Source organism: Crocodylus siamensis, chromosome 5, assembly GCF_052110815.1.
Source record: "Crocodylus siamensis isolate JL-2025a chromosome 5, ASM5211081v1, whole genome shotgun sequence".
Classification (NCBI taxonomy): domain Eukaryota; kingdom Metazoa; phylum Chordata; order Crocodylia; family Crocodylidae; genus Crocodylus; species Crocodylus siamensis.
In genome coordinates this window covers 79,733,911-79,753,199 of record NC_143399.1, presented here as the reverse complement: position 1 = coordinate 79,753,199, position 19,289 = coordinate 79,733,911, and the positions used below count along the sequence as shown (strand labels likewise).

At 44.6% G+C, this 19,289-nt stretch overlaps 1 protein-coding gene across 4 annotated transcripts in view; it reads right to left on the bottom strand.

Moving 5' to 3' along the window:
* STX17 (syntaxin 17) overlaps nucleotides 1-5,821 on the bottom strand; it is a 74,592-nt gene extending 68,771 nt beyond the window's left edge. The window contains exons 1-2 of one of the 4 annotated variants that reach the window (XM_090049456.1): nucleotides 5,080-5,821; nucleotides 4,538-4,667 (exon numbers count right to left, since the gene is read on the bottom strand). The gene's annotated coding sequence lies outside the window, so the exon portion shown is untranslated. Of the gene's footprint in view, nucleotides 1-4,440; nucleotides 4,668-5,079 lie in introns of all 4 variants that reach the window. The other 3 variants (XM_090049455.1, XM_090049454.1, XM_090049458.1) reach the window with 3 other exon arrangements.
* Nucleotides 5,822-19,289: the final 13,468 nt, after the last annotated feature.

The following is a 19,289-nucleotide window of genomic DNA, read 5'->3' as shown; positions in this document are numbered from 1 at the left end:
AAACACTAAAGCAGAGGAATCATAATGGTGCTGTTAAATGTATAATATCATTACAGGCCAAATATAAAAGTTGTTTGCATGTCGTAACCGTGTACTTCCATGCTTTTACATACAATGTCACCATTGAATGTCCTGGTTTTAGATTATTTAAAACATCCCTTTATTTTGTTAACCTTAAGTTAGCTCTAAATCTTAACTCCAAATTAAAAAAAAATTTTTCAAATCATTCTTTGTCCCTAAAGTTTGTCATAGAATTCTAGCGTGTTCATTGCTCACAGAAGAGGATTCCTTTCTCTTCACAAACTATGTCAAAACTCTTAACAGGACACCACTGACTTAAAAAAATAAATAAAATAAACAAACAAACATCACACAGTCTGAAAAAGGTATAACTACAATGTCATGGGAAAAATACTTAAGAATTATTATACCAACAAGAAATTAGTGAGAAAATGTCTCTCCAGTTTTTTCACTCTGTGCATTTAAAGCTGTGTACAGTCAATTCCATGGCAAAGGATGAGTCAATTTGCCCTTATTTGTGGGGGTCTTCAACACAGAAATAGAGCTAGAGGAATTATGTCACTTCATCTCCCATATAAAGGAGGCAAGTACTACTCAGAACTTTTGAAAACCAGGGAGCTTCCTGTTACTGACTTTCAAGGCAAAAATGCAGCATGCAGCACATTATTTTATTTTTTAAACCAGTTACCCTTGATAGGTGAAATAATCCTAAAGCTCTCATACCAAGGATGTAAAAATAGTTCTGAAAGCATAACATAAAGTAGTCACAAAAGACAAGCACATTTCTAAAAGCATCAAGCTTCCTAATATTAGGATTAAAAAAACCACAACTTAATTTAAAATGTCAGTAAGATATATATATCTACATCTAGATAGACAAATAGATAGATAAAAGAATGTTTAGCTAGGACACAAAGGCCACATTGACTTACATATATATGCCTGCTCACATAAACCTACATATATTTGCAGTGTCCACCAGCCTATTGATCCCAGCATATTACAATTTTGGAGATCTCATTTGATAGTTATAAAACTAATATTTTAAAAAGGTATGAAAATGAAAAAAAAAATCGTATAGCAATACTTTTTGTATTCCTCTATTCCTCCTTTCCTCTTCCTTGTTTACTGATCATGTTAATTCAGACCTTTAAATATATCTGGAACATAAGACTAAAAAAAAATAACACACACTTACAGTTTAGCAATACTATGACAGACGAAACATTTTAGGCATCCATTTCTATTGCTCTTAAACACTGACATGATCTCTAAAAACGCTGAGAGAAAACTTTTTAGCCAGTAACAAAAATCAGTAGCTGGCGGCACATACTTTAGACCGCAGTCAGACTAGAAATTACTTGAAGACCCTGTCCATTTTTGGTAAAGTAGAAAGAGATTAAGAAGGACCACATTCTGAAATCTAACTGCGACAATAATTTGAACATAAATCTGGAAACTCAGGATTTCTGAAATCCAGGCCTTAGACACCTATGTAGAGATGCAATCATGAACTTTCCGATCTATACTTTTTGACATTTATTCAAATTTCATATCAATGCATAAGAAACCAGTGTTTGATCCTGAACAATTCAGAAAAACTTATCTTATCCTCCCAAAGGAGTGATTCTGGGGGTGCTCTGAAATCCTTTTAAGGGTGATGTTGGGTGCCATGCAACATTAGCACTGTTTTGTATATGAACATGGTTCACAAGATAAACCTAGAATTTTCAAGTCCATTATATTAAAAACAGTGTGATCTGCTGTGATCTTTCTGAGTTCTTTGCAACAGAAGAATTGCTCTGTTATTTTTCTGTAGTCAAAAAGTAAAATTGAAGAGCTGGAATTTTCTGAGGGGTGCCTCGAATAACCTATCTCCAGCCAACACAGGCATGCTGAGAGCCTGAGCCACTCCTAACCTCCAACTGCCTCACGCTGCAGGGAGCAAGTGTGCAGGGAGCCCAACTCCACTGGGGGCAGTGGCACGTGGGTTCTTCTTTTCAGCACCTGCTCCTGGCCAGCAGGGCTGATGGGGGTAAAGTAAACAGAGCCAGGATCAGTGGTGGGATCAACACTACTGCACTTCATCCCCATATCCACCCTATCTGCAGTCAGATGTGGCAGGACCTTCTAGACTAGCAGTAAGGATCCACTAGGCCAGGCAGGGGGTAATACAGAGATCATCCAGCAGCACAACACAGCACACAGTGGCAGCCTGTCTGGCAAGGAGGTACACAGCATGGCAGCAGCACACAACAGCAAGGGATGCAGCAATACAGCATGTAGTGGTGAAGGACCCAACAAGGAAGTACCTGGCACAGAAGCAGCAAGGGACCCAGTAATGCAACATGTGGCACTGGGTAGGCAGCTGGGAGGCGGTAGGAAAAGCAGAGGATTACAGGGCCTGGTCACGGCTAACTGGCCAACATTTAAAAAGATAGGAACCTAAATTCTGTGGAGCAAGCAGTGGCAGGGAAACTCCCAGTATTGTCATCATGACAGATCATGTAGAAAAACAAGAATAATACAAATGAGAAAGTATTGAAAGGAATGAGGTAGAAGATGAGTGCAGTGGACAGAGTAAGGATGCAGGTGAAAGTGACCAGTTTCTTAAGTTGTGGGATCTAAGAAAGAAGGACTTACCAAATTTTCTGGACAGAAAATAATATAGATTAAAGTATTTTTCTGTTAAATGTATGACTTAAGTTTTTGTCAGTAAGTCTTTTTATAATAAAAAAAGACAAGTTAAAATTTTCCATGTGTGACATTTAATTATTGGGAGGTCATTTTAAATTCAAGATCATCTGGTTCCTTAACTGGTTTGGGGGCTGTTGAGCAGGGTAAAATGGGAATGGGATCATACTTAGCATTTTCAGTGCCAAAAACCTGTCTCCATACCATTTAAACACCTGAAAGTTTGTAAGGTGACCACATGTCCTGTTTCAGTACAGGCAGTCTGATTTTAAACTTCAGTCCCACATGTCAGTTTGGTCATTTTGAATGCTTTTGTCTCATTTTCAGAAGTCACACACACAAGCACATACTCTCCATCATGTTGAACTGAAACTGGAGCTTGGGGACAACTGAGCATGCTGGCAAGCCAAGTGTCTTTTTTTGAGACTTGGAAAATATGGTCTCTCTAGCCTCAGCATAAGGACAGGATACTCACTCTTGCCACCAAAGAAATAAGCTCTACTATCCTACCCTCAACATGTATGCGTCAATTCTAGGGTGTCCCCTCCTTGCCTCATTTCTGGGGGCACCCTTGGCACCACAGTAGACCTGGGTTTCCTCTGTGCTCAAATATATATGCTTCTCTTTTTATAAGGTATTCCTGACAACATTTTGAAGGTGGTCTCAAATAATCATTTTACACAAACAACCGAAAAAAAAATATTGCTTACAGCTTAGTAATATTATTACCGTAATATTGTTTACAACTTAGTAATATCATTGCAAAATGACAAGTGCCAAAATAAAGCCCAGGTCATGCAATATTTATCTCTGTGCCATAGAGAATTATAGGGTTGGAAAGACTTCTAGTCCAACCCCCACCACCAATGGGGGTGCTTGCACTACTAGCAAATCATCCAAGAAGACTTCCTAGCCCATATGTGAAGAAAACTTCAAAGGAGATTCCACAACTTTCCTGGCCAACCTGTGCCCAAGCTTGGGCAGTAACTTATAATAATTTCTAACACCTTTTAACCCCATAGGATAACAGCTATAAAGCAATATTATGAATAGCTATATAATTAAAAATTAGCATAATTAAAATATAAAAGAACACACACGTCATAGTAACCCTCGGGAAGGACAGAACAGAAAGGTCATTGCTGTCCCATACACCATGGATATCTCTTACTCCCTGTGAGAGTGAGAACCAGATCCTGACTGAGCTGCTTCCACCGGTATCCTTCGAGCAGCCCAATTCAGAGACGTCTGACTTCGCTGATTCAACCTGCCATGCATCTTCTAACCGAGGGACTACCGATAAGTTACTAACCAAGTGGGAACTGTTGGTTAATTTTTTTTATCTGTTTTATTATCATTGTCAATTTTAATCTGTATTGTTATGTTGTCTGCTTATTAGCTTAACCTTTTTATTAACTATTATATATGCAAACTATATCTTTTGTTGTCATAAGTAAAATTCATTCCTTTTTGTAAGTGAAACTTGTCATTTCTTTCCTTTCCAACATCACCTTCTCTATCCCAAACCAAAAAGCCCAGCGGCTAATAAAGTTGCAGTGTTCAGTCAGTCTGCAACTAAATTGATATACTCACAGTGCCCAGCTGGCCTGTGACACTTGCATCAAAACATCTGACCTACATGAAAACAGGCCCGGACAGTTGTTTACACCAGCAGCATGAATGACAAGGAAATCAAATCAGCCTGCTTCTCCCATGTCTAAGTACCTGTGAAGTATCCAAATTAGCACCTCACCCCAAGCCAGTGGGCTTCCTCTTCTGTAGAATATCAGGATAAGAGGTGTTGTCCCAAGAGAAATCCCACCTGTTTTCACAGTTATGGGAGCTGAAGATTTTGGGTCAGGCCTCCTGACTTTCTTCACAGCTGCTTCTGCAAGTCGTCCTGATCCATCATCCGACTTAACACACCTGACCTGTTGGGTTTGATCCCCTGCCTGAAACAGACACAACCCACTTCCCGAGTCAAAGCTTTTTACAGAGCTGAGACACTAGGGAAGTGGCAGCCCGTGGGCCTACGCCAAGCACCCACCCCGTCTCACAGGCTCCCCCCAGCACAAGCGGGGCTCGCTGCAATGACCGGCCACCTATAGAGGCCTCTTCCGATACGAGCCCCAGGCGGGGACAACCAGCCCCGGGATGAGCCCCACCGCTATGCAGCTGCCCCCACACGCCCGCCAGGGCGGGGCGGGCAGGCGCAGCGCACTGCTAGGCCCGGCGGGACGGGAAGGGGATAGTCCCGGCCAGAGCAGGAGGAACCAGCTGGGCCCCAGCCAGGCGCCCTCCCGCCCGCGAAATGGCGCGCGGTGCACCGGCCCGCACCTACCCGCCGCCCGAGCGGCCCCTCACCTCGTCCCGCTGAGAACCTGCCGCCGCCTCACTGACACCGGAAGAGGCCGCGACGCCGCTGCCAGCGCTCGACGAGGGCCGCCCCGGGGCAGGCGGAGCTGCTGCCCGCCCCGCCCCGGCTCTGCCCGCTGCCCCCGGCCGTGAGAGCGCTCTTAGTGGGGCCGCTTCCCTTCCCCCACGAAGGACCGCCTCAGAGATGCGGCGCGGCGGAGCCGACCCCCACGTCCCTCACGAAGTACTGGGTGCACGAACGCGTGCAGGCCCCTCTGACCCCCGCCCCACCTGAAGTTTGAAACCAACCGCCTGGCAGCGGCAGCAGCATTTCTAGTGGGCCGCAGTGAGGGAGTCCAGTAATGCGACAGCTCGGAAACACCATGTATCTGGGTCCACCAAGGCAGTTTTCCTGAAGCGTTCCTGGGGATACCTGTTCTTCTGACGCGGTTTCGTACCCGCTCAGGTGTTGGGGCTTAAAGCCCGCTTTATGGAAATGGGAGGTTTCTCCCTGTCTTGCTTCTGCGGCCATGTGGCTGAGGGCAGGCGAGACTCAGCAGCATCCAAACCCCAAGCCTCTGGGCTTGCGCCCTCATGGAGGATGCCCACCAAAGGATTTGGAAACATCTGAAGCCCCTGGTGGGGGTGAAGGGTGTTTGCCGGTAGTAGGGCCACTTGTGGTTCTGGACTCTTGGATTTGGAATTAGTTTTGGCTAATTTGGCCTCGGATACAAATTAAGAAGAAAAAAATCTCCAGATACTTACCTAACAAAAAAAACGCCATGTATCTGGGTCCACGAAGGCAGTTTTCTTTAAGTGTTCCTGGGGATAACTGTTCTTCCGACGTGGTTCAGTACCCACCAAGGTGTTGGGGCTTAAAGACAGGAAGAGTTTCCAGGACACAGCTCCGTTCCCCTGCATGGCCTCGGGTGACGTGTCCCACAGTGTCCCCTCACTGGGGCAGGCAGCAGCTCCTCCCCAAGGTGAGGCAAGGCAGGGATGGAGGCTGGGGGGGAGGGGGGTGGCGCGGGCTCCGCCAGCTCCTAGGAAGTGCTCCACTCCCCGGCCCTGATGCAGGGGAGCAGAGCACCTCCCCGGAGCCCCACGCCAGGCTCCAGCTCTGGCTCCAGCCCCCAGCTCCAGCCCCTGGCCCCAGGCCTCCAGTCCCCATCCCCTTTGATATGTGTCCCATGCCGAACCAAGACAGCACACTTATGGACTGAGGTGGTGCACTCACGGACTGCTACTCCTTAGAGGGGAACGTTGGTCTGGATACCAGGATGGCCTATGAAATATGGGACTGTTGTGGCCAAACCAGGACATATGGACACCCTAATTATAAGCTACCTGATTCCTCCTAAACTCTTCACTCCATGGATGTTAAGGACCCTTCTTCTTTACTTAGCTCGATTAGTGGAACATCAAGATCATCCTTTGTTCTGCAATGCTGCTGCCTGCTAGTTGCTTCTGGTCACGAAGCTCCTATTTCACAACTCAGCAGAGGATTTTTAATTCATTCCAGTGAAGTTATATTGGTTTTTACTTCAATCTTAAACTGAATCAGGCTCCTAGCATATTAGTAAAGCTAATTTATTTTTAACTGGCAAAAAATATGCATTGTTTTATATAACCCTGGCTGCAGGACTACCTGCAAAACCCAACTCTGGATCCTTGGAGGTGCCCACAGCCTGGAACCACCTGCCTTCCTGGAGTTAGGGGGTTCCCCTCCCAGCAAGGCACCTAGTGCCCCTGGACCTTCAATTAGACACCCCACAATTTCCAGCTATGTACACTTTATTTACAAGGGGTTAAAGAAAAGGAAACTAATTAATACACAACTGATAAACTGTCAGAAGCTTATTTACACCCTCAGTCAATAATGTACATGATGATGGCCTTGGATGGTGTGTGTACATGTGTAGCCTGAACCAGATACCCAGAAAGGTACAGCTGCTTCCATGCCCCTCCTGTGGCTAGTGTGGGCAGGTTCTTGCTGTGAGAGTCTCACGAGACATGCCCCAGGGATTGCTGTGCTGCAGGCAGGTGTTCCCTCACCAAAATTCCTGTAAGATAGCTTACCCTGCCCAGACCCTCGTTCCCCGACATCCCATGAGCAAGGTCTGGGCGGGAACTCTGGCAACCTCCCCTGCCAGCATCTGCACACACCCACTTGCCAGGCAGTCAAAGTTCACCCCCCTCGCTCAGGTCTTAACTCTCTCTCACAGGGGCCCTGCCCTGTGTGAGAGCAAACATACCCTAGCTCTGCCTCCCACCAAGAGCTCACAGTTTTCTTTAAGTGTTCCTGGGGATAACTGTTCTTCCGACGTTCTCCAGTCCCCACTCTCCCCCCCGTGCACCTCACAGCACACAGGGGCTTGGAGAAGAGTCCTTCTCACTTGGGGGTCTCCAAAAGGGCTGGCTGCTCCTCCAAGCAGCTCAGGGAGGTCTCCCAAGGGAAAAAGAGCAAGAAAGGTGCTGCAACTGGGCTTCCTAGCCTTCCAGCCTGCAGCACAGCCCACACTGTCTTCAGGCTCTGGCAGCTGTGAGGATGGGATGTGGTACCCAAGCTCTCCCTCAGCCTCTGGTCAGCTCTCACGGCTCTCCAGAGTGGGCTTCACCTGCCCTTATCACAGGATCTCCAAGGAGCCGTGTTGTTCCATGCTGCTGCCTGGCTGAGTTCATTCTGGGACCATTGTTGGTTATATCTATATGTGGTGATGCACCTCACCAGCTGCAACTCTCTTTTCAAAATTCTAGATCTGCCCACGCCTGTGAATGATTTGAATTAACACTTTACCATGGAACAATCCAAGCTAATTCGACTTAATTGCCACTTAAGCCTAATTTATAAAGGGCTGGACCAGGTCTAGAGAGAGCCAATATGTCTCATATCAACCTTGTCTATTCTTAGTCTACGTTTCCCTTGATGCCTGCTGGCCTGGGATTCTCAGGATATACCACAACAGTACACCAAAAAAGTAGACTCTCATGTATCATAGGCCACATAGATCAGCATGGGAGGCTGAGGGCATGGAGACATCTGCTTTTCCATATAATCATTTTTCATTTTCAGCTGAATATATCAAGCTTCCAGTGAAAATGTTTCAGGCTTTGGACAAAAGCTGTACAGTTTGTAAGAATATGTAAGGGAGAAACAGTCCACACAACTCAAATTACTGGCACAGAATTTTTTTTGGAAATACAACACTTTTCTAATAATTTTGTAAACATTTTTTTGAAAATGCAACAATTTGAAAAAGGGGCAGTAAATTAATTGATACCCACATTCATTGTCTGCAAATGCTGTCTTAATATCCTTGCAACCTTTATGAGTAGAGAGAGCCATATCCCACCCTGCAAAGTTCAAAAGAACCCCCAACCCCCAGCCTACCAGCAGAGTTTATTAGTTTATGCATATCACTATGCTGCTTTTGGGTCTGGAAGTACCGGTTCCAACAACTGCACTCACACTCACCTTTTGCCATGTGATCTTGTACCCATGATGATACTGCCACTGAGTATTAGTTAACAGTATTATTGCTACAACTAAATGTAGAAACATGAAACATTCATGTTATTTTAATAGGTATTCCTCTAGAAAGAAGCAATAGCATTTAAATATTATTATTTTTAGTTAGTGGCTAAACTATAAAATATTTATCATATTTACACATAACCACATTGCCCAGTGCCATATCAGGCCCCACAGGAGCAGGAGGGAGAAACTTCTACAGAAGTTGGCAGCTAAGGATATTGTGAAAAGCTGTGATAGAAGAAAGGTGGGAAAAATACCAGCCTGCAGAGGGGCTTTGTCCAGCCCATGCTGGGTCCCTTGGTCCACTGGCTGAGGCACCCAGCGTGGCGTGTCCTGCCGCCCCTTGGGAACACAGCAGGGCTGGTGTGGCTCATCAGTTGAACTGCCTTTCTAGGCAGCCAGAACAGTGGTGGCTCTTTCTGGCTGCTGCCACTGCTGGCACCAGCCCCAGAGTAGAGATGGGGACCAGCGTGTGCAGCCCCAACCCTGCGTGTCTGATACCTGCTCCGGGCTTGTCCATCCGGGCTGAGCAGCAGCAGCACAGGACAGAAACTGCTGCTCAGTGCAGGATAAAAGTGATGCCTCCCCCTCATCACTGCCGGCGCTTCCTGGGATAGCTGCCTAGACCCCGCATGGGGCTGCCCTGTGTCTATTCTGTGTCACCACCGTCACTGGGCTGCCCAGCAAGGCAGCAGTAGCAGCGCAGAGCAGACACAGGGCAGCCCTGTGCAGGCTCTGGGCAGCTACACCAAGGGCATGGGCAGGTGCAGAGGGCTCCCATGTACACATCACTATACCCACAAACCCTCCCCCACACAATTGCACACTCCACAAACACCGCATCCACCCACAACTTCCCACACACACACACCCATGTGCCTCTGGGGGGAGCCCCACTCACTGCTACACACACACACACACACACACCACCACACACATGCACCCACACACACACACCCAGCCACCCTCCCCCTCCACACACCTCACTGCCCCCCCACAAACCCCATACTCACCTACATATCCCCACAAACCCCTTCCATACCCATGCACCCACATCCACACGTACTCCCCTACCCTCCCCTAGACCCCACATACATGTCTACACACACATACCCCACATCCCCCCACAAACCCCATACTCAGCCCTCCACAATACACAAAAGTAAGGCTTCATTTTGAGCTATTATGGGATCACTTCTATATATACAGCACAAATGCACACAAATTGGGACAAAAATATTTTAAAAAATAAAATTAAAATATGTTATTATAACTGTTTGACTTTTAGTATATAATTTGTTGGGTTTTTTTCCAGTTCTAAGATGGCAAACCCCTTTCCCAAAAGGAGCGCTTCCAGGGGCAAGGGGAGGGACTTCCAGTGGCAAAGGTCAGAGGTTAGGGTGCAGGACTTCTGGTCCTGAGATGGTGAGCAGGGGGCAGGGTGCTTGTCAAGGGGTGGAGCTACACTTGTGGCCCTTGACAGCTTATCAAAACTTGTTAAGCAGCCCTCCAGCTGAAATAATTGTCCTCTCCTGTGATAAAGGATAGAAGTTCCTGGTATCTGAGAGAGGTGCTCACCACATGTGCAAATTGAAACTTTCATTGTTAAAGTCAAGTGATTCCCAAATTTTCCATTGTCATTTAAGAGCTTTTCTGAAGTGAACTCTGATATCAAAACCAGCTATTTCTGAAAGACTATATATCTTATGCAAAGAACAATATAACTGACAAACTGCAACCGTTTACAGGGGACAGAAGAAGCAGCTCCTTAAATTATTGTGTATTCTATGTAGAAAGTAAATTTTGTCATTGTGGGAAATATTAGTCTTGTGGAGCTATGCTGGAGATTTTATGCCACCAGTAAAAATTCTTAAAGTTTTTTAAAATGATGGACAATAACTGTAATTCAGAAGTATTGCATTTGACAGTAAATTCTACATTAGACCTCATTCTGATCATTTTTAAGTTGAGAAAAATGGCTCATTATCTCAGAGCCAGTGATCAATAATTTTATACATTATGCACAACATAATCCCATTAGCTTGTGATAAAGATTATCACTTAACTTTAATGTTTCCAATATTAAGTTCATTAAAACCTGATCGATCTTAGAGCGCTTCTAAATAGGGAATTGTCCCATAAAGGTGTTTCTACTGGGGTTCTATGGAGATCTCTTCTTTGTCTCACTGTTTCTATCCAGTGCTCCTGAAGAAATTATAAAATTATTACATGTAAACTTTGTAAATTATGGTACATAATGATGGGGACAGGTCAATTATTGTAGACCAGTCTGGATCACTTGGTAATGCAGGTTTATTTTAATACGGCCAAATGCAAAATCATACATACAACAGCAAAGAACATAAGTTACCACAACAGCATGGGGAATGGTGCACCTAGAACATAATGAGACTGAAAATGTAATAGTAGAAAATCAAGTGAACATGAGATCCTTGTGCAATGTTTTGCTTAGAAGGCAAATATGATCCTTGGATTCACAAGCAAGGGAATTCCAAGCATGAATGGGGAGGTGGTATGGCCTCTCTCTATAGCAGGGGTTTTCAACCTCTGAAGACTCAATTCACCCCTCCATAATTTTTTCTGAATTTAGTGGCACCTGAGTTGAGAACGACCACTTTCTTAGCTTACCTATTTCATTGATAAGCATAATGTAGGCAGGAGCACCCCCTGCTGCAGCATCTGGTTCCTCATCCAGCCCCACACACATCTTGCACAGAACAGGTCCAGCTGGTGACAGCAGTGGGAGCAGGGCAGTAGCCTAGGGATAACATTTATTAAGACTTAATATATCAAGCATTTGACCAGAATACAGTTTCACAGTGTATTTAGGACTTTATCTTGAGTCCTTTTGTTGTCACAGATACAGACATAATAAAAGGAAGGAGAAACTAAAACTGGCAACAGTCTTTAAATCAGAAATAAAATGGAGAAGCTGATACGACTTCAAAGGAAGTATCCCTAATCCCAAACCAAGGAGTAACCCAGCATCCAAACACACCCACTACCTTGATAGCTCCCAACATGCAAACAAACCCAACCACTCCTGTAGGACAGGATCAAGACTGAAGCCTCACTTGGTGCATATTAACTTTATATAAACAGAGAACTCATTTCAGATAAGCAGTAAACCTACAGCTGGAAGGCAGCAGGTGGTAATATATGGCAAGCAATTTCCTTCTTGTATAAGAAAAAATGTCAGGTGGATATCAGTTATAGGACAAGCATTTAATATAGTGGTCCTCAGTTGGCTCTCTCCAGGCCTCTGCCACTGCAAGCTGGAACTGTCCTGCATGCCTCTCTTTCCAGGAGGTATATGTAGAACCAGACAAAGATGCTGTTTCAGCAGGAGGAGGCTCTTCTGCCTGCGGTAGATTTATTAGATAAACCACTCTTGCCACAGCCACTGGAACCAGAGACATGCAGGGCTGTTTCATCTGGCTGTGGTGGCCGTAGCAGCAGCAAGGGGGCTACAGCACCCTTGAAAGAGTCTTTCAGGACCCTGCTTGACAGTCAATGCTATATGGCAATAGTGAAATCATTATGGGAATCCTCTGTCTTTGAAAGGGATATTGAAAGATTGGAAAGAGTTAAAAAATGAGCTACAAAAAGTCAGGAAATGCTGTATTGTGAGAGATTTTAAAAAAGCAATACACTTAGTTTATCCAACAGAAGATGTCTTAGTCATGGTGTAAGATTTCCTAAATAGGAAAGAGAACTCTAATGGCAGACATCTTTAATCTATTTAAAAAAGGCGTAATAAGATACAATGTTTGGAAAGTAACAAAATTCATGTATGTTTAATGGTGAAGATCATTAGCCATGGAAACAACTTATCTGTGAATGTACTGGGTCATCCATCATTCACAATCTTTAAAATCAAGACTGGATGTCTTTCTAAAATACACACTATAGCTCATACAAAAATTATGTGCCTGATGCACAAGCTACTGGCTGAACTTGTAAGATCTGTGTTAATATGCAGCAGATCAGACTGGATGACCATCACAATGAATGATTCCTTCTTTCCTTAAAATCTAGGGTACAGCAAAAGACCCAGAATGTTTCCTAGTGAACAGCAAAAGAATGAGAGCAGTCCAAAGGTTGTTACAGCCACTGTGCCAAAGAAAACAAGGGATTTAGTGAGCCCTGACAGGCGACCTTTGAAGATCCCTTAATGTATTTCAGTGTGAGCACATATTTCATACCTGACTTATCCAATCTTGGTACCACTGCTCATATGATCTCCAAGGCAACTCACCAATGGCTTCAGAAAGCTCCAAATTGGTCATCTGCCTCCAGGTTGGCTCCAGAAAAATAACTGACAATGCACAGTTTTATGTCATTTATAGTTAAGTTATGGAAGGCACAAGAGTTCCACCTTCAGGTTTGGGAAGATAGCAAAAGATACTGCAGATATATTTTAAGTGTACAGATGGTGTTGTAGTTGATTAATAAAGCCTATTTGTTGCAAACAGATGTAGACTTGTGGTAGAGGTCCATAACCATTATTGGAAGGGTCTCTAAAGGATCTGTTAGCTTTGTATGGTTCTGCAGGTTACCATAGAAACTGGTCTGTGCCATCAATGAAACTTGTATAGGGAAATCACAAATCCTCCTGAAAAGTGGTGAAAACTGTTCTATTTCAAATATTTCCAATTAAGGTAGAACTACAGCAGTTACTTTTTGCACACGCTGATCATTCATGATTGTCAGAGACATTGATTCATGGTCAAGATGCACAGTTCATTAAATTTGGTTGCTGCTTCTCAGGTCGTTGCTCAGTCTTATTCTCATCAGTGTTTTCTTTGGTATGCAGTCTGTCAGATATTTTAGGAAGTGTTTTACAAGTTTGTTCCTACTGGGACAATAATTCTTCCAGTGGAACATTTTAAACTTCTATTGAGTATTTAGCTACAGGATTGTTACTGACTAGATTAATTTCACCACCTTCAGAATGGCAAGAACAGATAATAATGTTTCCATTGTTTTATCAAGAACAGTTGCTACCCTGTTACATTGTCCATTGCTCCCTCTCAATGGTTTCAGCATATACATGTGGTTTGTAATGAGACGTCATTTTATCTTACATCCCTGAAAAAAATCAATGTAATTCAATAATTCCCAAGTGAAGTGTGCTTTGTAGAATGTTTAAGCCAACCCTTCTGTAGCTACTTATTTTACCTGTGCAAAATACCTGTATTTAGTACAAGATTTCTTTATTGATTTGCATGCCATCAGTAAAACTCTCATTACAATTTTAGGGGTAGGTAAAATTCTGATAGTGTGCTTCTTTGAATGTAGAATGTTTCAGAGTCTGCACAAACTGAGTTTCAGGAGCTGCTCTATACCCTTACAGGAAAGCACTTCTCCCAACTGGTAATTAAACGCAGGAGAGGTTTATATATATGAGAATGTACACATTCTGATACAAAAACGTGGCAAAGAAACAAAACTAAATTAGTATGCAAATGCCACCTAGTTCTGTTCAGTTATCTATTTTGAGAGTGCTCTTTGTACCTTTAGTCTCCTGAATCTTCTAGCAATTACTCAGCCCTGGAACTTTGATTTGCTGTTGGTATAACCCAAAAACCACTGGCTTGGGAAAGTCTGTATCAAGAGACTGTAACAGCTGAAATCTACTATACCGTCTCACTGCTGACTAGAGCAAGCCAAGACAGGCACTGCTGGTGTAAGGGCAGCCTCATCTGAGCAGTTTCCACTAAAAGTGCAGTTGTAGCAGCTTTAAACTGCCCACCACTGTCATAAATATGAAAGATAAAGTGATAGCAAAAAGTTCCTACAGTTGCATCCCTACATGGGACATGAGATCTCTTGCAATTTGCAAACCATACATGACCAGGAATGAATGAAGGTCTACATCTTCTCCCCCATCCTTTTGCTCCCAATTAATCAGAATAGAAGCTGTGAGACTTGGGTCTAACAATCAGATTTAAATGGATAAGATTAGATTTGTTTTTGTATGGATGTAATTACTAGTACCCTAAGTTTCAGGTGCAAGGCCATGCTGACTTATGCTTAACTGTAAACAAAAGTGGCACTGACTGGATTAAATTAATTCTAGTATGACCCTCTTGTGTAGACACATGTTTTAAAGTTAGCTGATATATAAAACTGTAAAGAAAACTGTTACATAATTAGCATTACCAACATTTGATGGAATAATTGTCATAATTTATAATAGCCTGCCCCAGAAAGAGAGGCACAAGAAAAAAGATAAAAGGATGAGGCATGGCATTATATATCAAAATGTGTATATTTGCTCCAATATCAAAGGGAAGAAAGTAACTGATTTGTTGAGAGCTGAATAAATGGGTAAAAGAACAGTAATTATGTTGTGGTAGGTATCTACTAGTTGATAATCTATGTAGAACACAGCTATCTCTTCCAGAAACTTTGAGATACAAGTAGGAGGGTCGCCTGTCTTTGATTTGATTCTGACCAACAAGGATGAACGGACTGTAAAAATGAAGGCAGCTGGAAATTTGGGCAGAAGTGATCATGATCTGATAAACTAAGCTGGACATATACCATATTTATTCACATACCACACACCACCAAATAATATATACAATTTATTTTTTCTAGGTATGGTTTTACATCACATTTAATTTCTTGACTGCTGTTTATTTATTTAGAAGTAGAATATTTCTTCCTTCATTTCTTTTAATCATAGCAACAACTGAGGACATGATAGATACATTGGAGTTTTGATAATCTTTGGGGATTTGATCATCTGAGGCATCCATATTGCCTTTATTTTTCATGGTAGGGCTGCTTCATGTAGACAGGCAGCATGCAGAAAAAAAGTTCTTGCCACTGCAGGTACTGGCCATGTGGAGCAGGGGTGGAATCCTCTCATCAGCCTCCTCCTCCTTCCCCACTCATTCTCTCAATGCCACAGCCTAATCACAGACAGACCAGCACTGTAAAAAATCCTTAATTCAGCAGCAGCAACATCAGAGAGAGGCTTAAATCAGTAGCTGTTGGCTGTGCAGCAAGAGTGAGAATGACGTAAGAGACTGTATCTAAAGCCTTGAAGTCATGGTATATCATGTTGTAGTAGGGCACTAAGGTGCCTGCTACTTGAAAAGCAGCAGTATGGGCTCAGGTGCTGGTTGTTAGGGGCAATCAGGAGGAGCTAAGGGCCCACACCTGGTGAGTCAGCTGACCGGAAGGGGCAGGGCTGACTACTGTAAGACCCAGACTGGAGGCTGTGAGCACTCTCTCTCTCTCTGCTAGCAGCCAGGAAGAATGAGTACTGCCTGACTAAGGAAAAGAACTCGGCCCTGAATGTGGGAAAGGGAAAAGGCCTGGATGTACAAGCCACTAGTTACATGGGTGGGAGATGTGGTGTGGTTTGGAGAACGTTTAGCCAGGAGGCTTAGATTTGTGTTACAGCTGATTGGCTTGTGTTATTGCTTTCATTGTTGTTATTACACTGGAGGACCAGGTGAGTCTATTAGGGGTTGGAGAAGGCCTCACAGGGGCTCCATGGTAGCGTGGGAACCCTACTGCCAGAGAGGGTGCAGCACTTGGGGTGCATTGACCCCAATCCCAGAGCAAGGGGGCCGATGGGAGATGCCCTGGAGCAGGCCGGTGGGGTGCAGGACAGTGAAATCGACCAAACAATGTCTGGTACATCTGCGAGGCTTGGGGCGTGGTACAGGGGTGGTTGGAGCCACGCGTAGCCCATAAGGCTGGGGTGCCTGGAACCGCATTATAGAACTGAGCCACAGGGGGAACCAGCAGAACCGTAGCCAAGGGAATGAAGGGCAGCCTCCCTACATAACTACAGAACATCACAGACATGGCAGGCGAGATTATGAGGGTGCTTTAACACCGACTTGGCACAGTAGGGGGCGCTAGGGGAGATCACAGCCACCCCTAGGACCCCCACCTGCTACACATGTCCACTGCTCCTCCCTCATCCAGAGACCGTCATCTCATCCTAGAAGGTAATCAGGTTGATCAGGCATGACTTGCCCTTGGTGAATCCATGCTGACTGTTCCTAATCACCTTTTTCTCCTCCAAGTACTTAGAAATGGATTCCTTGAGGACCTGCTCTCTGATGTTTTTTTTTTTTTTCCCCAGGGATTGAGGTGAAGCTGGCTGGTCTGTAGTTACCCAGATCCTCCTCCTTCTGTTTTTTAAAGATGGACACTATATTTGCTGTTTTCCAAACATCCAGGACCTCTCCTAATTGCCATGAGTTTTTTAAGAGAATGGCCACTGGCTCTGCAATCATATCGGCTATCTCCTTCAGCACTCACAGGAGCATCCTGTGCCCCATGGACTTGTACATGTTCAGCTTTTCTAAATACTCCCTAACCCAGTGGCTCCTAATTTGTGGTATGGGTACCACCAGTGGTACACAGACAACCTGTCAGTGGTACTCATTAACAGATTTATTATAATTACTTTATATGACAAAAATTTTCTGGTAGTACTTAAGGTTGTATTGTTCTTAACTGTTGGTGCACAATCTGTCAGAGCTTGGAAACCGCTGCCCTAACTTAATTTTTTTACCATCGTCTGCTGCTCACCTCTTCCCCAAACTCTACTGCCAGGTGCAGTAGTCAGAGCTGACCTTGCCTATGAAGAATGAGGTGAAAAGGCATGGAGTACTTTAGCCTTTTCTGCATTATCTGTCACTAGGTTGCCTCCCCTATTTAGTAAGGGACCCCCTGATCTTCCTCTTGTTGCTGACAGACTTGTAGAAACCCTTCTTTTTTTCTACATCCTTCTCACCTCTTGCTAACTGCAATTCCAGTTGCACTTTGGCCTTCCTGATTTCATCCCTGAATGCTGAAATAATAATCTTTGACTCCACCCTAGTCATTTGTCCATATTTCCACGTCTTGTAAGCTTCATTTTTGTGTTTTGGGTCATTGAGGAGTTCCGTGCTAATTCAAGCTGGTCTTCTGCCATACTTGCTAGTCTTCCTGTGCATCAGGATTGTTTGTTCTTGCACCCTCAGTAAGGTTTCTTTAAAGTATAACCAGCTCTCCTGGACTCCTCTTGAGGAGTCCTTTCCCCTGCAGACTGGCCTCCCAGGGGATCCAACCCATCAGTTCCCTGAGGGAGTCAAAATCTACTCTTCTGAAATCCAGGGTCCTAACTCTTCTTTCTTCCTTCCTTTCCTCAGGATCCTGAACTCAATTATCTCTTGGTCACTGCTGCCCAAGTTGCCATCTACTTGTAAGTTTTCCACCAATTCTTCTCTGTTTGTGAGCAGCAGATCAAGAAGAGCATGGCCCCTAGTTGGCCTCTCCAATGCTTGCACCAAGAAATTGTCCCCAACACTCCAAAAACTTCCTGGATTGCCTCTGCACTGCTATATTACCCTCCCCGCAGATGTCAGGGTGATTGAAGTCCCCCATGAGAACCAGGTCCTGTGATCTGGAAATTTCTGCTTACTGTTTGAAAAAAAAGACCTTATCTGCCTTATCCTCCTGACCTGGTGGTCTATAGCAGACACTCACCACAACATCAGCCTAGTTGATCTCCTCTATGACCCTAACCCTGACCTGGCCTAGCTCTAGTTTAATACTGGAGCTCTGAGCAATCATACAGCTATTTTACATAAAAAAGCAACTCCTTCCCCTCTTCTCCCTTGCCTTTCCTTCCTGAACATTTTATACCCCACCATAACAGTACTGCAGTCATGCAAGCTTTTCCACTCACATCATAGTTCTGTGACTGAAAGGATTTCCAGTTCTTCCTACTTGTTTCTCAGGCTCATTACATTCAAGTACAGACATCTGAGGTAACTAGCGATTGCCCTACTTTCTGAGGAAGACTGAGAAGGCCTTCCCTGTTGCCCCCTCCTACTTGCGCTTCCTCCAGCTCACCTGCTTCCCCACTTACTTCAGGGCTTTGGTCTCCATCCTCCAGCAAACCTGGTTTAAAGCCCTCCTCACTAGGTTAGTGAGCCTGTCTGTGGAGATGCTTTTCCCTCTCTTTGGCAGGTGGATCCCATCTCCTAGCAATCTTTGTATTGGAACACAATCCCATGAATGAAAATGCCAAAGATGTGCTGTCAACACGATCTGTGCAGCCATGCTTTGATCTGTAGGATGCATCTGCTCCTGCCCAGACCCTTCCCCTTGACATGAAGGATCACGGAGAACACTACCTGAGCCTCTGTGCCCTTCACCCTTGCACCAAGAGCCCCATAGTCACTTTTGATCTGCTCAGGGTCCCCCCAGCAGTCTCATTGGTATCCATATGCATAAGCAGCATGGGGTAGTAGTCAGAAAGCCAGATGAGTCCCAGTAATCCTTCCATGACATCTTGGTTCCAGGCAAGCAGCAGACATCCCAAGACAAACAAGAGGAACTTACCCTCCTGCTAGCTGACACCAACCCAGACATAATGGGGATCACTGAAACTTGGTGGGACCCAACGCATGACTGGGCGGTGAACATCAAAGGCTATAGGCTGTATAGGAGGGATAGGACAGGGAGGAAAGGTGGGGGCGTGGCGCTGTACATTAAGGAGGAATATGCAGCTTCGTCAATTAGCAAAGAATCAGAGGAGGGGTACACTGAAGTGCTCTGGGTTAGAATACAAGGCAGTCAAGGGGAAAGAGACTTAATGGTGGGGGTCTACTACAGACCACCCAACCAAGGGGAAGAGCTA